We start from the raw sequence: 3,719 nt of genomic DNA, 5'->3' as shown, positions 1-3,719 counted from the left end.
TAGCTCACTGTAAACATGAACCTCAGCTTCCCAAGTAGCTAGGCCTACAGGCATGTGTGATCACATCTGGATTTTATTTTTTTTTTAAGATACAGAGTATCCTTATATTGCCTAGGCTGATCTCAGACTTCTGGCCTCAAGTAATCCTGCTTTGGCTTCCCCAAGTGCTGGGATTAAAACCACAACACCAGGTTCTAGTTGTGAATTCTTAAAATATGCCCTTTACTAGGTTGTGGTTTACTTCTTAGTTTACCAAATACTTTTCCACCATCTATTTTTTTTTCTCTTTTTTTTTTTTAAACATAGTCTTGCTGTGTCAGCCAGGCCAGAGTGCAGTGGCACAATCTCCGCTCACTGCAACCTCCACCTCCTGGGTTCAAGTGATTCTACTGCCTCAGCCTCCCGAGTAGCTGAGATTACAGGCGCCTGCCACCACGCACAGGTAATTTTTGTATTTTTAGTAGAGATGGGGTTTCACCATGTTGGCCAGGCTGGTCTCGAACTCCTGACCTCAAGTGATCCACCCACCTGAGCCTCCCAAAGTGCTAGGATTACAGGCGTGAGTCACTGTGCCCAGCCCATGGCTATTACAAAGTCAAAAACAAACAAAAAACATTATGGTGAGGTTACAGAGAAAAAGGAATGCTTATACACTGTTGGTAGGAGTATTAGGATTACAGGCGTGAGCCTCCACTCCCAGCCGTCCATAATCTATTGAGATGACAATGTTGTTTTCTTCCTTCAGTCTGTTGCACTAATCATTTCCAGCTGATGAAATAACATTCCATTCCAGGGATACACTGTACTGGGTACTGGTGTACATTCCTATTTATATGTTACTGTATTTGGTTTGCCAAAATTCACTAGGAAATTTCGCAGATCCACTCATAAGTGATATTATCACAGTTTTCCCTGCGTATGATGTTTCACTTTGGTATCTAGATAACAATAGCATCATAGAACCAGTAAAAAATATTACATGCTCTTCCAAGTTTTTAAAACATTTTTATCGAATTGGTAATTTTCATGTTTGGTATAATATACAAAAGAATCCATTTGAACTGGGGATTTACATGTGTGTCAGGGGCAGGGGTGAGAGTTTTTAAATTACCAATTTATTGTCTTCACTTTGTTCTTGAATGAGTTGTGGTAGTCAGTGTCTTTCTAGGAATTTGTCTACTTCCACAAAGATATTTGTTAAAATATTAATCCCTTGTATGGAATAAGGTCATTAGGAACATCACTTTTTACATTTCTCATTTTCGTAAAGCTTTATTTTATAAATAAGTCAACGAAGTGCTGTTTCTCAATTATTTTTAATTCTCTATTTCCACACTAAACTTTATGTCCTTTCTGCTTTGATTTTAATTTGTTCTTTTTTTACTGTATTTTCCAAAGTTGGAAAGTTACGTTAGTAATTTGAAGTACTTCTCATTTCATTACAATGTTCATAGCTATTAATTTCACTGTAAGCATTGCTTTTACACATCTCACAGAATTTGATATGTTGTTTCTGTATTTTCATTCACCTCAAAGTATTTTCTTTTTTTTTTTTTTTTTGAGACGGAGTCTCGCTCTGTCACCCAGGCTGGAATGCAGTGGTGCAATCTCGGCTCACTGCAAGCTCCGCCTCCCGGGTTCACGCCATTCTCCTGCCTCAGCCTCTCCGAGTAGCTGGGACTACAGGCGCCCACCACCACGCCCGGCTAATTTTTTTGTATTTTTAGTAGAGATGGTAGAGATGGGGTTTCACCGTGGTCTCGATCTCCTGACCTTGTGATCTGCCCGCCTTGGCCTCCCAAAGTGCTGGGATTACAAGCGTGAGCCACCGCGCCCGGCCCACCTCAAGGTATTTTCTGATTTCCTTATAAATTCTCCTTTGACTTGGTTATATACTTTTTTTTTTTGACAAAAGATCTTTGTCGCCCAGGCTGCAGTGCAGTGGTGTGATCTCGGCTCACTGCCACCTCTGCCTCCTAGGCTCAAGTGATTCTAGTACCTCAGCCACCCGAGTAGCTGGGACTACAGGCGCACACCACCACGCCTGGCTAATTTTCTGTATTTTTAGTAGAGACAGGGTTTCACCATGTTGGCCAGGCTGGTCTCAAACTCCTGACTTCAAGTGATCCACCCTCCTTGGCCACCCAAAGTGCTGGGATTACAGGTGTGAGCCACCACACTCAGCATAACACTTTTTAAATTTGCACAAATACATATAGTTCCTATCTGTGTTATTTCTAATTTCATTAAACTTTAGTCATAGAACATATTTTGTATAATTTCAATATTTTTAACCTTCATTTGGTTTGTTTTGTGTGATGTTAGTGCAGACATTGCAGTTTTTTTGTGGTTGCTACTTGGATATTCCTATTTCCATCCTATTTCTTTTTTTTTTTTTTTTGAGACGGAGTCTCGCTCTGTCGCCCAGGCTGGAGTGCAGTGGCGCATTCTCGGCTCACTACAAGTTCCGCCTCCTGGGTTCACGCCATTCTCCTGCCTCAGCCTCTCCGAGTAGCTGGGACTACAGGCACCTGCCACCACGCCCGGCTAATTTTTTGTATTTTTAGTAGAGACGGGGTTTCACCGTGGTCTCGATCTCCCGACCTCGTGATCCGCCCACCTCGGCCTCCCAAAGTGCTGGGATTACAAACGTGAGCCACCGTGCCTGGCCTTATTTCCATCCTGTTTCTTTCAACATTTTTGTATTTTATAAACTGCCTACAACAGACACCTTATAGTTTGATTGTTTTTAAATATCCACTTGGTCAATCAGACTGGTTTGGATTGCTTGATCCATCAGTATAGCTGGATTTAAATTTTCCATTATACATTTTAAAATTCTATGTCTATCTTCTTTTACAGAATTCCTCCTATACTACTTTTTATAAGTTAATATTTTCTAAAGTAATGTACTATCTTTAATGATTTTTCCCTCTATTATATGAAAATCCTTTTTAGTGGTTGCAGTAGGGCTTTTATTTAATAATTGACAAGTAATAATTGTATATAATTCTAGGGAACAATGTGAAGTTTTTGTATGTATACAGTGTAATAACTAACTCAAGCACATTAACATATCCATAACTTCACCTACTTTTGTTGTGACAACTTTAACATCTAACAATTTTAAAATATACACTCAGTGACAATGGTCACCATTCTGTGAAATAGATGTCTAAAACTTATTCCTCCTGTGTAACAGAAAATTGGTACTCTTTGACCAACATCTTGCCTTTGCCCATCTCTCCAACACCCACATCCTGGAAACCATAACATCCAACTTTCTACTTGTATGAGTTAGCCTTTCTTAGATTCCACATACAAATATAATGTAGTATTTGCCTCTCTGTGCCTGTCTTATACACTTAGCATAGTATACTACAGATTCATCCATGTTGTCACAAATGACAATTTTCCTTCTTTTCCAAGGATAAAAAATATTCCAATATGTATATACAACACATCTTCTATGTCCATTCATCTGTTATGAAAACTTAAGTCCTTTCCATATATTAGCTTTGTAAATAATTTCAAAATAAGGGAGTGCAAGATCTCTTCAACATACTGCTTCAATTCCTTTGGATATATACCTAAGTAGAGATCGCTAGATCATATAGTAATTGTACTGTTAGTTTCTTAAGGAACCACCATATAGTTTCCTAAAATGGCTATACTAATTTATATTCCCACTAACAGAATGTTGGGGCTTTTTCCACATC

The 3,719-nt window shown here is 39.1% G+C and overlaps 1 long non-coding RNA gene across 1 annotated transcript; it reads right to left on the bottom strand.

The window, feature by feature from the left end:
* Positions 1-300: 300 nt before the first annotated feature.
* Positions 301-1,984, bottom strand: LOC115833270. The gene is made up of 2 exons (XR_004028709.1): positions 1,844-1,984; positions 301-1,529 (listed from the first exon to the last, which is right to left on the bottom strand). It is a non-coding gene; the product is annotated as an uncharacterized LOC115833270 (long non-coding RNA).
* Between the last annotated feature and the right edge of the window lie 1,735 nt (positions 1,985-3,719).

This window comes from Nomascus leucogenys, chromosome X (genome assembly GCF_006542625.1).
Source record: "Nomascus leucogenys isolate Asia chromosome X, Asia_NLE_v1, whole genome shotgun sequence".
NCBI lineage: Eukaryota > Metazoa > Chordata > Mammalia > Primates > Hylobatidae > Nomascus > Nomascus leucogenys.
This window is presented reverse-complemented; position numbering and strand designations above follow the sequence as displayed.